At 35.3% G+C, this 19,692-nt stretch overlaps 1 protein-coding gene across 2 annotated transcripts in view; it reads right to left on the reverse strand.

Annotated features, from left to right (window-relative positions):
- LOC122792207 (leucine-rich repeat and fibronectin type III domain-containing protein 1-like protein) overlaps positions 1–19,692 on the reverse strand; it is a 2,814,387-nt gene that overhangs the window by 890,930 nt on the left and 1,903,765 nt on the right. For both annotated transcript variants that reach the window (XM_044059954.1, XM_044059944.1), the window contains exon 6: positions 5,726–5,846. The gene's annotated coding sequence lies outside the window, so the exon portion shown is untranslated. The remainder of the gene's footprint in view (positions 1–5,725; positions 5,847–19,692) is intronic.

Here is a 19,692-nt window from a genome sequence, read left to right on the forward strand (position 1 = left end):
CTGAACAAAAAACACCTACAGTAGGTCTTGAGTCTTCTCTCACCTTCTCAACCAACAAAGATGATATTGTGAATAAGGAAATTTCACAACTGAAATTATGCTACAGACTTTTAACCTTATAAGCTCTGCTGTTATGCTACCCTGGCTAAACTATTCTGATCCCTAAACTTGAATATATACCCTACCTTTCCTAACCTTATATTTCTGTGACAGAAAAAAAAAAACTTGAAGCTGCTTAATACAAAAATCTGCAAATTCACCCTTCTTGCTAACTCCTGCACTTATTACTGCTTTCATCTGCAGAAGCTTAATTGGCTCCCTGAAACTCAAAGGTTCACATAATGACTTATCTCTGTAATATTGAAAATATTAAATGAAAGACAGTGCCCCCCCCCAAATTGAAAAGATTTTTCCCCATCAAAGAACCAACCTACTCCTTAAGAAATTCTGAACCCGAATACATCTCTTTGCACAGACCTTCTTTATTGGCGAAAGGGCCTTTTCTAAACTTGGACCAGCCATATGGAACAATCTACCACATGACATAAGGGGCAAAGAAACTGTTAAAAGTTTTAAAAATGGTGTATCTGAGCAACTCCGGAATGATTCCACATGCACATGCTTTATAAATGTTAGCAATTCTGCTGTCTGCCTCATCAAATCTGTAATTTGTCATAAAAACAAAGTATATTGTATTTTTTTTGAAATGTCAAGATCTGCTCGACTGAGTCCTGAAACACTGAGACTGAATAGCCTTGAAATATTCTATTTTCTCAGAGGTATGGCAATCTCAAAGTTGCTACATACGTAAGTCTAGGAGATGTGAGAGCTTTCCCTTTGCAGACAGTATTTCTAGCACTGACATTTCAATAGGGAGCTGTATTTTTCTTTGTCTTAACTTACTTCGGTGCAATTTAAACTAGTACCTACTGTAAATATTAATGTATGTGATTGTATGTATATGTATATATATATATATATATATATATATATATATTGCATTTATTTTCAATGTATTTCTCTTTTTTCTTGTTTGTTCTCCTTTTTTTCTTGTTTGTTCTCCTGGGCCTGGACATTGATTGAAAATGGTTGTAGGACCTATCTACCCTCTTATCAAATAACAGTAAATAAACATGAACAGAAATGCTGTTGAGAAAAGTTGGCCTCATCTCAGTCTGTGAAACTACAATTCACAAGGAAGAATGTTGATAATATGATCAGATTTCAGAGGAGATCATTACACATGCATTATGGATCAACTATATGCTGTAACATATTTTTTACATTGATTTGGAAATATTTACCACATATGCAATACAACAGAGTTTAGTGAAGCTGTTAAGATCACTGTTTGTACAGTGGGCCTGTTATGTCTCTCCAAGTTCCCGAACCTGATGCACACTACTTTATGTACAACAGTACTGAAATAAACAATTTTTTTTTGTAAATACAAAATTAATATAACGGCAGAAGTAAACCCTGTCCAGAACCCCATGGCCATACTTTATTATTCACTCTGCAAATTCGGGTCTATATTAGAAGACCGAATGTTTAGGTGATCGAACACCTAAACATCGATCTTCTAATATTGAAAGCAAAAAACGGTAAATGGCCGATTTAACACAGGGAAAGATTTCCCTTGGCTGTTCGCCGGAGTTTGCTATTTCCCTACTGTTGAGGGATCTCGGAGTTGGTATATTTAGTTAGTGATGGTGTGGGGGGGCACAGCTCTCCACGTTGGCAGGTGTGGGGGGGTTAATCCCCCCACTTAATTTAGATGTAAAGTAATGTTTTTTGTGTTGTGGCTGAGGGACGTGTTTCCCTGGGGCGTTCGACATTGTGCAGTTCGATATTAGAAGATCAATGTTTAGGTGTTCGATCACCTAAACATTCGGTCTTCTAATATAGACCCGCAAATTCACTGTGGATCAGGGAAAGAGCAGTAATTTTAAACAAAATTAAAACACAACTTTTCCTCTAGAATGTTATAGTTTCAGAGACAGGATAACACAACCACATTGAGCTAACATGCATCACTACTATTTGTAGGGAGCAAACCTGCACAAGCAAAAAACACAATCCAGCACATCAACGCTAGTAAAATGAAGTGAACAACATACTTTAAATACATGACAGGAAATTCTATATAGCTAATAATAAAACATCTAGATTTTGCTGTGGAAGATACAGCATTTTACATGGTAGATATACATCTGTGCTAAAGGAAGTATCACATATTAAGGCTTTATGTTACTATCTATTTTTGGTAGCAGTGATGTATTAAACTGCATTCACATAGGTTCATAGTTTCATAGGTGTGTACTAGGCTAATGCCCCTGGAGACTTTACAAACCTAGACCATGGGATTACCCTGAAATCCTGCTACCTGACCTTAGTTCCCAGTGCCTCTGTCGAGAAGAGCCACTGGAGTGATCCCCGGGGTGAATTGTCTATTTCCCATCCACTCATCAAGATTTATCTTGAAGAGGGAGGTGCTCTGTTTGACATATATGGGAAGTCTATTCCATAGCATGGGCAGTCTCTGGGTTATGAACCTGTCCTTCCAGCTTGTTTTGTTGATTTTGGTAATGATCTTGAGGTCTCTGGAGCATGTGGTGCGGAGGGATTGCGATTTCTTTAGATGTAGCATTTCTAACAGTGCTGTGACAGACATGGATTTGTAAGTCAAGCAGAGACTGCCTCTAAGTAGGCAATATGAGACAGAGAAGAGTTGGAGCTTTTTTTGAGTCTGTCCATATAGAACAAGAGGTTAAGGCCTAGGATCCCCTGTGTGAGGTACTTTTGCGGCCTCTCCAGTTGTTGCAGGTGTCTAGTGATGTACATGCCAAATGGGGCATTATACTCAGTGACTGGCCTAATGAGGAAAGAGTAGCGGGAGACAATGACCTCTTTCTTCCTGGATGCAAAACCTTTAGTAATGAGATGTGCCAGATAGAAGGATTTTCTGACCACAGTGGCAATGTGGTGGTCAAAAGAGAGGTTGCTGTCAACCTGTGTTTCCAGATCTCCTAAAACTCCATCTGTATTCAGTGGACTACCATTGATGTGGTAATTCATGGGAACCAGGTTTTTCCCAAAGGGGACAATGACACATTTTTTGGCATTGAACTTAAGGCCATGGTTTTGATGCCATTTGTTAGTCTCAGTGAAGCCCTTCTGTAGGATATCAACATTACTTGGGGAGTTAATAATAGCTCCCAACTTGCAATTGTCTGCAAAATTTGTCAGCCAAAGTCAGTTTGTGTTGACCTGGAATTCAAAGAAGTAGATACCAAACAGGAGAGGACCCAGGACTGAACCCTGTGAGACGAATTCAAAGAAGTAGATACCAAACAGGAGAGGACCCAGGACTGAACCCTGTGAGACTCTACTCATGACAGGTCTGCAGTCTGACTTGGAATCAGCTACTTTCATACTGTGGATTCTATCTGTGAACCAGTTTGCAACCCATCTAGTGATATAGGGGTTGATGCCTAGCTTAGTGAGTTTTTCTATGATTCCTGAATGGGGAATGGTATCAAAGGCCTTGGCCAGATCAAGGTAGGTTGTATGAACCACCTTGCTTCCCTCTACAGCTCTGGTGACTGATTCAAGAAGTTCACCAGGTTGAGCAGGCATGATCTACCCTTCATAAAACCAAACTGTGTGGGATCCAGAGTTTGGAGATTCCCTATATCCTTGTTTATTAGGTCCATGATGATGCGTTCAATAGCTTTGCATATCAGACTCATCAGGCTAATGGGGAAATAGTTCCCATGGTTTGTAGTCACTCCTCCTTTGTGGAGAGGGATAACTGTAGCAGTGTGCCATTTGGAAGGGACAAAGCCTGAGGTCAGGCTGTGATTGAGCAGGGCACACAGGTGTGGTGCCAGTTCACTTTGTAGTTCATGTAGAACACAGCCAGAGATATTAACAGGTCCCATAAAAGCTATATTCTTGGCCTTGGACAGTGCTGTTTTAACCTGTGCAGCAGTAATACTGGGTGCCTGGCAATCTACTGGTATTGTGATTGGTCCTTTGGTGGGGTAGAGAGGGGTAAAGTTGGCACTGAATCTGTCGGCCATTATATTGGCAATATCTGTTGGCTTGGTGTATGAGGTAGAATTGTGCAGTAGCTCACAGCAAATCTAGGTATTGCCGTGGTAATTCTTTGCATAACTAAAGAAGACCTTGTGGGTGTCTTTACTATCTGCTACAATTCTGTTTTCGTAGCTAACTTTAGAGGATTTGATGAGGAATCTCAACTTTTTGTTGAGGCTGATAAGGGAGTTTTTCCAGTCTTGGGATTTTACTTTATTCCGCATTAGTTTCCTCCTTCTGTTGTAGTTTGTTTATGGCATGGGACCACCAAATTGGCTTCCTTTTTTTGGAGGAGAGCATCTTGGTTCTATTGGGTATGGCGAGATCCATGTATTTGTCTACTTGTTCATACAGTGCATTGGTGTATGATTTGGTGGTCATGCAACTATTCTCCATTTGCATGGGTGCCGTGAAATTAGCCACCTCTGTTTTTAGGAGCCCAAAGTTAGCTTTGGAGAAGTTTTTCATGGTGGTTACCTTTGCTGCAGGGAGGGGATGTAGATTTCCTAGGTAATTAGTTTGTGGTCGGATCTAACCAGGGAGGAGTTGACTATTGATGTAGAGCAATGATCGCCCATGTTAGTAATGACCAGGTCAAGGATGTTGCTACCTCTTGACAGGGTACGAACAAGCTGGTCCAGGGCATTGGAATTAATGAATTCCAGGAAACGTTGGGCAATTGTATTGGTACTTGAGTAGTTTTCCCAGTTAATGGAGGGGTAGTTGAAGTCGCCCAGTATGAGAGTGTTAGGTTGGATGCTAATATTCTCCAGAGTGCTTAGGAACATGGAGTGTGAGTCTTGGGACATGGTTGGGGACCTATAGCAGGGGATGACCTGAATCACTGTCTTGCCCAATGTTAGCTGCACCTGAAGTATCTCTGATGCGTTATGTTGGGCTATCAGTCTGGAGGTGCATGCATCCTTTAGAATATGGAAACAGCACCACCTTTGGAGCTTTGGTCCAAGTTCTGGGGCCAAAAATGAGTTATAGCCTGGTAATGCAGGGTTGCTTTCTGCTGCCTTGAACCAGGTCTCTGTTACAGTACAAATGTCAATGTTCTCCATTTTAAGGAGTGCTTCAAGCGAGTGCATTTTAAGATTTAGACTTCTAGCATTGAGCAGCATGACCCTCAGATATAATAATGTGTTATTCACCAATGCTATGTGACAATTTATTACTATTTGCTTTTAGTTATTACCATGGAAAAAAATCGTTTCTCCCCAGCTGGGCAAATACTTATTTGTTGCTATATATTTATGATGAGGAGATCATCTTTAACTTTGTTTGAGGATATGGTGTTACAGTTGTGAAGGTGAACTTCATCCATTGGCAGGGTTGTATTATTCTTAGTACAGAATGTCGCCCTGTAAGCTGAATGGCAGATATACACTTTTTTATATATGTATGTTAATAAATTATCAAATAAACAAATTCAATAAAAATAAACAAACTGCATTAGTTCCATTTCCTTAGTGGTCAAACCTTATCCTCCACTCAGGTGCATGCTCTTTCCTGTATATTATATTAAAATACATCACTCGCAGTTCTGCTGCAGCAAAATTTCGTCTTGTCTCCAGATGCAGAGTAATCTGAAGGTATGTTTGCAGATTTGATGGCTTACCTGGAACTCTCGTGGCAGTCCTCAGATATAATCTATACACATCCAACATGAAACTGCTCCCTTCTGGCACCATGCTTATGTAGGTCTCATTTAGGAAAAATACTAGGTGTCAGCAATGTTCCTATATGAAGAGAAAGAAAAACTAGTGAAATACAAGGATTTGGAATGAGGGCTTTACTGACAGCTGTGGAAAAGCTAAATAAGGATGGAACTATTCATACTGATATGTCTTTAATACTGCATATGCAAGATATACTTCTGTACCTGCAGCTGCTTTGAGGGAAAAAACTGACTGTCTGCACTTTTTATATCTCTGCAGAGGAGTGACATCTTTTAAGAGTGAATGGTCATTGATTACGCAGTCTAAGCATTACCAGTTACTATGATACCACATTGTCTAACACAGTGAGAACAGGACATTCTTCTTGGTGAGATTCATATCGTTTGGTTCCGAATATTGATTACAACTCAGCAAATATCAGAACCATTAGTGAGCCCATCGTGCAGACAAAACAAGAAATTATTGAATGAACTTATCTGACCAAAATAAAGAAAATAATACAGCTTCCTGATTAAAGGATTAGTTCACACTGCAGCTACTTTTCCTTTAAACAGCTTGAAAATGTATTTCTGTTGAGTTCTGCAAAATGGCAACATAAGCATGCATGAAGCAGAACATTTTTGATGAGATATAAGGATGAATGCAACATTTTAAGTACAGAGCCACAAATCCCTGTAACTTCTGAAAGCATATTCATGCAGCTACTGCTATGAAGTTCTTCTGAAGTTCTGAATTGTGATGGTGATAAAGACTAAACACATAAACACACTCCAACACTCACACATACATACATAGACACACACACACACACACACACACACACACACACACACACACACACACACACACACACACACACACACACACACACACACACACACACACACACACACACACACACACATACATGCAAGCACACCCTCATAAATATGTGCACACACAAATTCCCTGGGATTCAATAAAGTGTATGCTAAGTGTACACGGTTCTGAGTGAACAGACAACACAGGCATAACTCACACCTTCTTCCTCCTAATGTTTGTTTTCCTGCTGATATTCTTGCAGCTTTAAATATCAACAGGGATTCATAAAGGTCACAACAAAGTGTGGACTATAAATACACTCAGTGTAATCTTTCTGAGTGACTAGAATGCACAAAACATGTGCTAGGGTTGTTCTTGAATGCATATCATACACACTTAAAGTGCTTTTGAATGTGGCCCACAGTAAGTCTGTATTCATGTGAGGATCATTTATAAATGCAGAAGACAAATATCAAAAAGCAAAAAAGAATGTGATGCGTGAATGTTAACTGAATATTCTTTCAGGTAAGATGCACTATCAGATTGAAGTGAAGAGTTGAGGCTTTTTGTTCCTTTTAGAAATATTTGTAACCCAGTAATAATACTAAACCTCTTACTTTCCACTACCATATAACTGTGATTATGGTGCATTTCATTGCCACTAGAATCCATTTTACGTGTAGCTCAAAGTATGCAGGGATAGAGATTGCTATTTTCCTGTTGGAGAAGTAGCATCAGACCTCAGTATGGTCTCCTTTTGAACTACATCTTTGCAGCTACAGAATGTGAGGAAGTTAATGTATGCATATTAAGCTATGGGCACTATTCAGCTGACATAACATATGCCATCTGTCAATCAGCCTCCACAGTAGGAGAAACTGCAGCTGATTGCAAACTTATAGATGAGGTCTTGCAATACCTCAAGCAACACTTCTCTAATCTGTTGTTTACTTTTGCAATAGAATAGTTAAAATGCAGTGCTAAACCAAGAATAATACAATGTATATTAGATTTAAGTAAATGTTAAGATGGGTAGGAAAAGAAGTAACTAGAAAAAAATAGATAAAAAGTAATGCTTCTAGTGATGACAACATGGTGACAAGATACTTATCACTATCTAGTAATCTTGTTTCATGTCCATGCTTGTTTCATGAATAGCTCAGTGTTAATCAAGATCTGATAGACCTTGGAATTTTTTGAAAATTTTTTGCCAAAGAATTTAAAGTAAACTTCAGCTGTGACACTTTCTTCACAAAAAAATAACATCTTGCAAGGGACAGCTATACGAACTGAGTGCAAAACACCCAGTCACTGTACACTAAATGTTTTATAAGCCCTTTTTGAATTTAATGTGTAAACATATATTTTCTGTTCATGGGGATCAAGGTCTGGGCTAGAGCAGCTCCATATCACATTTTTATTATTCATGTTACTGACATTTGATTACTGGGAAAGTCCTACTGGGTAGGAGATCATTTTTAGTGAAGAACTGGGGAAAAAAGCTCCATAGAATTTAAAACATTTTAAGAAAAATAATTTAATAATTTTCAAAAATAATACACAAACAATTACAGTATACCAAATTAGACATAGTATGAAAATGTTAGTAAAGAATAGTTATGTGACAGTAATTTAATATTTACAGAAATTGTAGAAGTTATAGATAAATTTAAGGTAAATATAATACAAACAGGAATTGCAATATGAAGTAAGAAAAAAGCAAGCTTATTGTATATTTACAGAGAAAGCCAGGAGACAGAAAGTGATAATAGTAAGGAAGTTAATGAAGAGGGTTTAGTAAGGAGCTGTAAGGTGTGAATAGGTATTGTTCACATTTAGGTATATAGGTTATCCTGGTGTTGATGGGGTAGTTCTAACAAATTTGGGCTTTTTAGTGCTATAGAATGGTGGGGTCTGAAAGTGGTATTTGCTGCAGATTTTGCCCCTTTGTTACAGAATTGTTCAAGTTTTGATTTTTGTGATGCCTGGAGGTTAGTACGGATGGGAGTGCCATAAAGAAGTGAGAAGAGGAGATAAGTAGTGGCAAGTGTAGTTTTAGTTTTGCAGTGCTGTTGAGAAGGTTTATGGCTCTGTGAAACATCTCTTGTTTTTAATGAGCTTTTCTTACACAGTTTTATATATGCAGGTCAAATTTAAGATTATCATCCACTATCATCACTATTAATTTACTACAAGTAGTGACTTCAGTGGCTGTATTATCAAGCGAGAGGACTTCAAATGTTATTTCATGAGAGAAGGATTTGGGGAAAAAGTAGTGGTTTAGTGTTTTTTTAAGACTGAGTATGAATTGTGAGTTACACAGCCATACTTCAGTGACTATTAAAGTTGCCTGAGTATTTTTTGGAGGTGTGCCATGTTGTCAAATGTTCAAATGAGTGTGGAGTCATCTGTGTACTGTACTTGGGAGACCCGTTGTGTGGAAGTGTGGAGGCTGCTGTTGAAAATATTAAAGAGGAGTGGACCAAGGATAGAGCTCTGTGGTATACCAGAAGTACACCAGTGGTTACTGGGATGTATGGAGAGAGGGTGAAATGCCATTTTATTGACTGATTCCTATCTGATAGGTAGCTTTTGAACCATAGAAGGTTGGGCTGAGAGAGACATAATGAGGATATTTGAATTAGAAGTTTGCTGTGACAGACTGTGTTGAAGGATTTAAACAAGTCTAGAAATAAGGAGACTAGTTTGGTGTTATCTCTAGCTTTATTGATAGCACCCACATAGGTTAGAAGTGCAGCCTTACTATTATGGGAAGCCATGTTGTGTGGGGGATAGGAGTTCTTCCTGTAGGAGATAGTTTAGCAATTGTTTTTGGATTCACTTTTCAAGTCTTTTGCAGAGGGGGATAAGATTGCTATAGGTCTAAAGTTAGTAATGTCTTTGTGCAGAGGGATAATGTGTGACGTTTTCCAGAGAGAGAGCGAGAGAGAGAATGTGGGATTCCTGGACGGACATATTTATGAGGATTGAGACAGGATATGCAATTCCACTACCAACTCTTTTAAGGCACTCCGGTAGAGATGATCATCGGTTGAAGTACAGCAGAGTTTGGTTTTATTTCAGAGTAGTTTTATATAGGATATAAGCACAGGCGAAAGTGGATGTGGTGATATATGGCTGTTGGGCAGGATTAGGATTAGATGTAGGGGAATCCTTGGTTAAAGATGCTATTGCACTTCTGAGTAGTGAATTATTGGGACAAGGATTAGGATTGAATTTTTTGCTAGGATGCAAGATTTCTTCAATGGCTGTCCAGAATTGTTTAGGGTTGTATTTACTAATGTTCTGAAAGTTATTATAGTATTTTTTTGTCTTCGTGTTTTGCTTGTTAGTATGATTGCAATGTATTCTGACGTTTTGAAGATATTGTAGTGTTTTATATTTTACCATTCTTGTCATGTTTTTTCTCTATCCAGCATTAGCATTCAACCCTTTTTGAATAGAATCATTGCATTATTTGTGTTTAGTCTTCTCCTTCTAGTAGGTACAAGGCTATTTAGATTTTTTGGAAAGTTGTACTAAATTAATTTACAGCATCATCTAATGGGAGGATTTTTAGGATGTTCCAGTTAACAGATGACAGGATAGTAATGAATAGTTCTTGGTTAAACTTGGAAAGGTTGCTTGTTGCTTTTTTAAACATGCTGTTTAAGTGAACGCATTTAATGTCTGCCTTTTGTAATTTCTCCAAGTCTTTTGGGTTTATAATACTATGACACTAATGGACCCCATTCCTATGTCAAAGTATGATTAAAGTTCATGAAATCAGTATTGTTTTAATCTTTGATGTTATCTTAGCAGCACCTACAATTTAACCAGTAATAATTCCTTCTGCAATTTGTATGGAGTTACATGTATTAGTAACATATCTGATTATGATTGTACATTCTTTTTTATAAGACCAATTGCTACAGCTACTACTGGAACTGTCTGGGTAGCCTTCCTTCACAGTGCCCTTGTTTCTGCCTGCAAATCCAGGTATTTTATGACTTTGTGTCTATCTGTACGTAAGACACTATAGTCACAGGGTGCTGCAATTTCAGTGATCAATGCTACTTTTGTCTTCTTTTCATGGACTACTATATCTGGCTTTTTTGCATCTATTGTTTGAACCCTTGGTAATGGGTGAGCCAATGTGATATAAACTGCTTCATTTTCTATAATATTTGTTGCTCATGTTTCCAGTGTTTTTCAGCTACTTCAATATTATAATGTTTGCACAATCTCCCAATGCAAAAATCTTGCCACATCATTACGCCTTTCAGTATACAGTCCTACTGCCATTAGTATATCACAAACAGCAACAAGATGTGCAACTATTTCAAATTCTGTTTTACAAATCCTACATTTGTCTCTTTCTCCCACACATTCAATGGACTTTGTAAATCAATGAGTACATAGTCCACTATCTTGGGCCACACATATTAACCTTTCATCTTTTGGTTTAAATTCATCTCTCCTCAACCATTCCTGCATTTGATCCTGATCAACATGAGGTTGTTCCAAGAGTGTTCTATACTTGCAACTATATTTATGCATTTGTCACATTTCTTGCCTTCTCAGCTGATCCTTCACCTTATATTCTTTGTTTTGTTTTTTGGCACATTCAGTTGCTGCCTGAGATTTATAAACTTCTGGACTGATTTCCATTCCCACTTAAAGCCGATATGGTTCTGCAAAACCAAGCAGCAAAGTTATTGTAGACTTTTTCTCGTCATGCTTTAAAACTGTTACTGTGTTTGACTCTTGTGAGGTCAGCAGGTATGTATGCAGTTCTACAACTGCAGATTTATACATGTAATAAATTTTGAGGAGGCCCATACCTCCCTCGGAATGGGAAATATATAATCATGGTATGCACTGATTTTTATAAAGCATTTGATGAGCATGAAGCATTCTTTTTGTTTTCCTGTCCAACCTATCCAACACCTTCTGGGGCCAGTCAATCACTTCAAAACTATACATTAGGACAAGAAGAGCAAGTTGATTTCTAGCTTGGACTTTGTTCCTAGATGACAAACCTGTTTTCAATATTAATTTAAAGTCTTCTAAAATATTCCTTACTAACTTTTATTCACATTTTGTTCATGCTTTATTGTTGAAACTGCATCATATCCCAAATATTTATATACTCCCTCTTGCTCAAGTTGTTTAATAGGTTCATAGTTTCATAGGTTGGTACTAGGCTATCGGCCCTAGGGCCTATACAAGCCTAGCCATAACAATTCCCTAGCTATTTCTTCCGACAATATTTACTTCCCTGGATCAAACTAATGTTTTCTTGGTGCTGCAGCTTTCCAGCTTTAAAGGTTGCTTTTACAGATTTATCAAGACCAAATGACATTCTGATATCATCTAAAAAGATTTGGCCACTTGCAGTTGTGCTTTCATTTCATCATCTGATGAACCATACAGTTTTAAATTGTCCACAAAAAGAAGATGAGAAGTCTTTATACGTTGTTGTTTTCTGAGAGCAAAATTGTAGTCATGACCTAATATGTTAAGTAGACACCTTAATGGGTTAAGGGCAAGACAAAAGAGTAGTGGTGAAAGAGTTACCCTGGAATATCCCCCTTTAAATTTTTATCCCTGGAATAATAATTTGCCCTTTTTCATGGCTTAACTTAAAAGTGGTTTGCCATTGTTACATGGTCACTATAATGTAATCAATTAGAGTAGGGTGTACCTTATATATTTTTAAGTACTCTCTTATCCATGAATGTGGGATAGTGTCAAATGTTTTTTTTTTTTTTATATAATCTAACCATGCTATACTTAGATTCTTCCCCTTTTTACAGTTCTCCTTTATGACTTTATTTGACATGAAATGATCCTTTGTTCCAAATGACTTTCTTTTGTTACCCTTTTGTTCCATTGACATGATTGAGTTTTCTTCTAAATTACTTTAAATTCTGTCAGCATCAATTTCAGTGTATAGTGTATAAGTTATTGGAAGGCATGTTATTCACCTATAGTTTTAGGATAGCTTGCAGGTTCACTATAAAGTAGGAGCCTTCTTTTTCCTGTTGTTAACCAGGTTGGTGTCTGTTCAGGGTGAGCACACAAATAGTTCTTACTCATGGCTAAATCTTCATGTAAAGATGTTAATACTTTTAGCAAGAATGTAGGTACTGCATTTAGGCCTGGGTTTTCCAATTACTAGCTTTCCTTAACTTTGTTTCAGTCACTCTGGCTGTTACTTCATCCTGTATCAAATCGTGTACATTTGAACTTCTTAGTTTTTCTTTTACTTTGTCTATCCATTTATCATCTTGGTTATGTTCCACAGGATCTGCATAGATAATTCAACAAAATGTATCTTTTTGTTTTGGTGGTGTTTCAATTCCTTTTGGTTTGGTTCTGAATTCTCTATAAAACCTTTTTGGGTCATCAATAAATTGCTTATTTTGTACTTTTCCTTTATATTTATTTACATATCTTCTAAGTTTTTTTGCCTGTGCTGATATTTTTGGTTTACTATTTGTAATAGTGCACAATAGATCCTGGTATTTTCTAATACTGCACATTGCTTTCATAATATCTATCTTTCTGAGTATTTTTGTTGATCTGTCCCCTCTTCTATACTCTTCTAACTGTGACAATTCTTGTCTTAATTGCTTTATAATTTCCTATATTTGATACTTCCACAATGGCATTTTATTTATCCCCTAATTTTCCCTTCCTACCCTGTATTTTGGTGGTAAGACTTTATCTGTTATTAATTTAGTTGCACAGTAATATATCCTGTTTACTTCTGTTATGTCACATGGATTTCTGCGGACAGTCCTATTATTGTGTATGTTTGTTTTATCAAACTTCTAACTTTTGGGGTTTTATTGACTTTCTGTAATCTGTTTCTTTCACTGATCTTAATATGTCTGTCCATCTCTATTAAGTCAAGCAAATCTTGTCTTAGATCATTCTCTTCTAAACTGAGGGCATATTCTTTGTTCTCCATTTCCTGTGGGCATTCTCTAGGTAGTTCCACAGTGTCTTCTTGTGCCACGTTCTTTTCAGTTTCATTCTGTGTCATCCATTGCTCCTTCAAATGGGAATGCATTGGTATATCACTCCAAACAGTGGCTGAGTCAGAGTTGACATAGTTTCCTGTTCAAATGAATTGTTGTAGGAAGGAACGGATAAATGACACACTTGCGCTATCTTCTCTTGCAACAAAAAGAGGAAACGCAGTGTGTACAAAGCAAAAGAAATTTAATGAAAAACGGCTCACGATGACACACTCCACAAAAAATGTAGTTCTTTCATTTATACATGCAAAATTGCTTGAAATAAAAACGTTAGTTAAGCGCTTTCACCTAATCCTATAGGCTTCCTCAGAACTAACTGTATTACAAAACAAAACCATTTAAATAACCTTAATGGCGCGAAAACTCTTGCCATTATTTAAAGACATACTAACATATAAACAATAGTACTTTCATTACATACACTTTATAAACATTTTACTTGCTAAAAGTACTTTTTCTCAATCACTAATAGCTGTAGGTAGAATTCAATGCAACATACCTAATCATAATGACAAAAAAAGGGACTGATGGATATTTTATTCTATTTATCATGATAGTTATATATCTGTTCTGACAACACTTGCTGGTTTTCTGAATATATTTATTCTTAATGTCAATTAACTTAATATGGGTAATTGTTAAAAAACTATTAAAAAAACTGTTTAAAAAAACTATTGAAAAAAACTATTGAACAACTATTAAAATGCTCTTTGTTGTAGCTTCGACAATATTGTAAATATGTTAGAAAGGTAGGAAGATGTATGTATGTGTATAATTTGTAGATACATATAAAATTAAAAATACAAATAAAATTAACATGAAAAAAGAAGAAAATCTCATAGATAATACTAGAAATTTAAAAATAAGCATTTTATGAATGGATGAATATTTTGAGTCACATAGGAATGTACAAAATTTTTTAAAAAGAATGTATAAAATTAAAAAATCTTTAAAAAATTTTTTTATATATATAAAATGTTTTTTATATATATATAATTTATGATATCTTAATAATCAATTGAAATACAACTATTACTTGGTACGTTTGTTGTATTTAAATAATATTCAATTGACCCTAGAAGTATTGTCTTACTGGATAGACTATAAGGTTCTGTATAATATTAATAAATATTTTTAAAAACATGAATTAGTTATGTAATATTGATGTGTTAAAAAATGTGTTAAAAAGTGTTAAAAAATATTCTTGTTTTGATGTTGTATTCCTGTTATTGTTTTTGTTGTTTTTTTTTGGTTATGTTACCTATTGTTATTTTTATTTATGTTTTTATTTTTATTTTTGTTCTATCTTCAGAATTGTGTGTAGATGCCTTTTCTGGTAAAATGCCCTCCAATAATAACCTTTTATAGTCTTAATAAAGGTTTAACAGCTATCGATTCATTAAGACCTGGTGCTGTGGCTGCGTCAGTAAATAATTGCCACCAGATTTCCTTAAAACTCAACATCTCTTTGCGATTGTCTCCTCCCAACCTAGGCTTAATGTGTTCCAAAATTCCAAAAGAGAACACATGATCAACTCCCTCCTTCTCAACATGCCTGTATAATGCATTATTAGTATCCTTTTTTCTAATACAGTAGGTGTGATCATAAATTCTCTTTCTAAATGCTCTCTCCGTTTTTCCCACATAATATGCAGTACATGTCAAACATTTAGCCAAGTGAATCACATATGAAGTGTTACAATTGCCCGTTGTATACCTAATGACTGTCCTATTGATGTTGTTTAAAACAGTTTCTGATGTTCTTGTGATAAACTGACATTGGTTACAATTCTCACATTTTTTTGTTGTTTTGGGCATCCTATCTGTGTCCTTTCTTACAAAGTTGGACACTTTGGTATATTCAAGCATTTTCTTTAAATTATCTGCCATCTTATATACTGTGAGGGGTTTGCTACCCAATAACTTAGAGATCTGTGGGTCAATTTGGAAAATTTTCCAATGCTTCTCCAAAACACCTTGGATTGTACTAACATATGGTGTATAAGGGAGAATGCATGCTTTCTGATATCTCTTAGTACTAGTTTCTTCTTTGTCCTTAATGCCTGTGTCAGTCACACCTAGTAAAGGTGAATATAGTGTTCCCCATCTTGTTGTGACATACTGAGCTACTTCAATCAGCATTTTACTATTGTATTTCCTCTCTTTGAACATTTCTGTAATGAATTCAATTTCTTTTTCCATCTCTTCTTTTCTAGACGTCATTCTAACCGCCCTAATACATTGGCCTTTGAATATATTGTGCAGCATTTTTCTAGGATGGTGGCTGTTATACTGTAAATAGTCATTAGAAAAAGTATTTTTTCTATGTATGTTCGATTTGAACCCTTTCTCATCATGTGATACAAATGTGTCCAGATATGCTATCCCATTTTTGCTAACTGAATGTGTGAATTTGAGAAATTCACTACTCTTGTTGATGTAAGTAATGAATTCATTTAATTCATCAATATCACCTTTCCACAAAATGTATATGTCATCTAGAAATCTAGTGTAATGCACCACATGAGTAAAATGACTACTGTTGAATAGGCTATCTTCCTCCCAATTCAGCATCACTAAATTAAATTGGGGCACTGGCGAACCCATAGCGACACCCCTGCATTGTTTAAAATACTCGCCCTCGAATAGTATGTAGTTGTTTTCCAACACTAAAGTCATGCATTCCATGATGAGACAAATTTTGTCCCATTCAAAACTTGTGTGTCTCCTCATACTCTCACAAAACATATCCAGACCTTCTCTACATGAAAATAAGTCAATGACGTCTATTGTTACATAAAAGATGTTATCCGTGTTTAAGTGGATAGGAAATTTCCTGAGAAAATCCCAGGAATCCTTGAGCAAATGTGGGATACTGGAGTAAATGTCTTTTAACCACACATCAATTGCTTTTCCCAATGGAAAGGTCTTTGCCTTACTTCCAGAGACAATTGGGTCCTCACTGTTTTTATGAATCTTTGGGATCCCTACCAGAACGGCCATTTTAGGATTTGCCACTTTCAAAAAATTATAAATGTCATTGTTTATTCTGTTATCTATCCAAAACTCCTCCAGATATGAATTAATTCTCTGATACGCTATGTTAATCTCATTCAAAGAGACTGTCTCGTAGTTCCCAGTTTCAGTGAGTATAGCATTCAATTTGGCATTGTATTCCATTCGATCGTAAATGACAATCCCCCCTCCCTTGTCGGGTTTCATTATACGGATGTTGTGGTTATTTCTTAGATTTCTGAGTTCTTCTCTCTCCCCCTTAGTTAGATTGTCTGGAAATTTACTGTTCCTAACTTTGTTGGTAAACCCATATAGGTCTCTATGTACCTGCTTCTCAAAACAATCCACCAAAGGATGCATTAATGGTACAAATGTACTTTTGTTTTTTAGTACTGTTTCACACTTGGTCTGTTCAACAGGTGTCTTTTCATTCTTGTTCTGATACATAATAGACAAGTTCAATTTACGTGTAAACAACTTTGTTTCAATTAAATGATCAACTAAATTGAATTTCGGAGTTGGAATGAATTTCATTCCTTTTGATAGAAGTCTAAAATGTGTGTCCTCCACTTTAAAGTTGGTGTAGTTGTATATTTTGAAATTGTCTAAACTATGTACCACTCCATCTTTTTGTATATATTTGTCCTCAGCTGTTACATTTCTACCTTCATTTTCTACCAATCTGACCAAATCTCTTCCTGATGTCTTGTTAGTCTCTGGTTGTAATCCCCGTATTGATTCCCTTTCTTTGTCCTTGTTTTTTCTTTCCAATACTGGGGGTTCCAGTTCCTCTGAAAATTTTGATTGTACCCACCTTTTTCACCACCATCTTCCTCATAATTATCGTGTGTAATAATGCCTTTCTCCTTATAACTTTGATTTCTACCAAATCTGCTGAAAAGGCATCTACACACAATTCTGAAGATAGAACAAAAATAAAAATAAAAACATAAATAAAAATAACAATAGGTAACATAACCAAAAAAACAACAAAAACAATAACAGGAATACAACATCAAAACAAGAATATTTTTTAACACTTTTTAACACATTTTTTAACACATCAATATTACATAACTAATTCATGTTTTTAAAAATATTTATTAATATTATACAGAACCTTATAGTCTATCCAGTAAGACAATACTTCTAGGGTCAATTGAATATTATTTAAATACAACAAACGTACCAAGTAATAGTTGTATTTCAATTGATTATTAAGATATCATAAATTATATATATATAAAAAACATTTTATATATATAAAAAATTTTTTTAAAGATTTTTTAATTTTATACATTCTTTTTAAAAAATTTTGTACATTCCTATGTGACTCAAAATATTCATCCATTCATAAAATGCTTATTTTTAAATTTCTAGTATTATCTATTTCTTTTTTCATGTTAATTTTATTTGTATTTTTAATTTTATATGTATCTACAAATTATACACATACATACATCTTCCTACCTTTCTAACATATTTACAATATTGTCCAAGCTACAACAAAGAGCATTTTAATAGTTGTTCAATAGTTTTTTTCAATAGTTTTTTTAAATAGTTTTTTTAATAGTTTTTTAACAATTACCCATATTAAGTTAATTGACATTAAGAATAAATATATTCAGAAAACCAGTCAGAACAGATATATAACTATCATGATAAATAGAATAAAATATCCATCAGTCCCTTTTTGTCATTATGATTTGGTATGTTGCATTGAATTCTACCTACAGCTATTAGTGATTGAGAAAAAGTACTTTTAGCAAGTAAAATGTTTATAAAGTGTATGTAATGAAAGTACTATTGTTTATATGTTAGTATGTCTTTAAATAATGGCAAGAGTTTTGTTATTTAAATGGTTTTGTTTTGTAATACAGTTAGTTCTGAGGAAGCCTATAGGATTAGGTGAAAGCGCTTTAAACTTTTTATTTCAAGCAATTTTGCATGTATAAATGAAAGAACTACATTTTTTGTGGAGTGTGTCATCGTGAGCCGTTTTTCATTAAATTTCTTTTGCTTTGTACACACAGATTTATAGTTTCCTGTTCCCTTGCTGTGCAACTCCAACTGGACATTTGCATTGGTTTACTATGGAACACTCCAAAGTATCTTCATCTGGCAGCTGATCAGATGTTTCCTGCTCCCCTGGTTTCACCTAAATTTGGGGATCCATTGCTCTATCCTGCTGTGATGTTTTCTGAGTTAGATTTTCTAAACTGAATCCTTCACTTTGCAGCTAATCCATAAGATCAGTTTCTATTTCTTTGACTTTTACATTACTAATCCTCTTTTCTGCTTTTATTCTTTGTTTACTTATTTGCTGAATTGTAAAATTTTCCATATCTCAATGTCTTTGCCTATATTTCTGTTCAAATATCTTTGGTACTGCTCTTTTTGTTTTATGTTTGCTTTCTCCTTTGCATAAATATTGCACCATATTAAATCCTCTTTTCTTCCCCATGTCTATATTTCTTCTTCAGATGTCTCCTGATCCTCCTGTTTCTCCTTATTTTGGGGACTCGTTGTTCTAGCATACTGTAATGTAACCTATGTTAAACTTGCTATACTAATTCCTTTGCTTTGCAAGTGCTCCATAACTTTAACTTATTTTTTTTTAACTTCTAGTTTCCTAATCTTCTGTTCTACATTCCCTCTTTGTGATCTTATTTCTTTTTATTGTGAAATTTTCTATATCTTGATGACCTTGCCTATATTTCTCTTTGAATATCTTTGGGGTTTCTTTTTTGTGTTAATTAGTTTGATTTTCTCTTTTGCATAAATATTGCACCAGATCAAGTGTCTCTTTCATTTCCATGTCCATATTTCTTTTTTATATATTTCAACAGTCTCTAGATTTTGTTCTTTATATTTTCACAGTTCCTCAGTTGCTTCTTTTTCTAAACAGACCAAGGTTTCTTGGTCTATATAACGTTTGTCATAAATCTGCTGTATTAATGCACACAACTTTTAATTTGAGGCTTCTGACAGTTTTTCTTGAGGAAGTATTTTTCTTTCCTCTAATTTTTCTCTTAATCGTT

Source organism: Protopterus annectens, chromosome 1.part0 (assembly GCF_019279795.1).
Source record: "Protopterus annectens isolate FY-2018-M chromosome 1.part0, PAN1.0, whole genome shotgun sequence".
Taxonomy (NCBI): Eukaryota; Metazoa; Chordata; order Ceratodontiformes; family Protopteridae; genus Protopterus; species Protopterus annectens.